Below are 233 nucleotides of genomic sequence, written 5' to 3'. Positions count from 1 at the left end.
CCTCTAAACCCCCCAACCTCCTCTGCCACAATTTCCTTCAACCACAAAGGAGGCAGAAGAACGCATTTGCGTCACCGTGGAGTGCCTCGTGTCTTGACTGAAAATCCGTTTTTCAAAAGCAAAATAATTTTCGTGGGGCCACAAATATTTTTTAAAATATATTTTTAAGTACACAATAGATGAGCAGGTAAATATAATGGAAAGGTATGCATGTATCAGGAATATTAAGAACA

This window comes from Penaeus monodon, chromosome 30 (assembly GCF_015228065.2).
Source record: "Penaeus monodon isolate SGIC_2016 chromosome 30, NSTDA_Pmon_1, whole genome shotgun sequence".
In the NCBI taxonomy this organism is placed as follows: Eukaryota; Metazoa; Arthropoda; class Malacostraca; order Decapoda; family Penaeidae; genus Penaeus; species Penaeus monodon.
Note: the sequence above shows the minus strand (reverse complement) of the source record.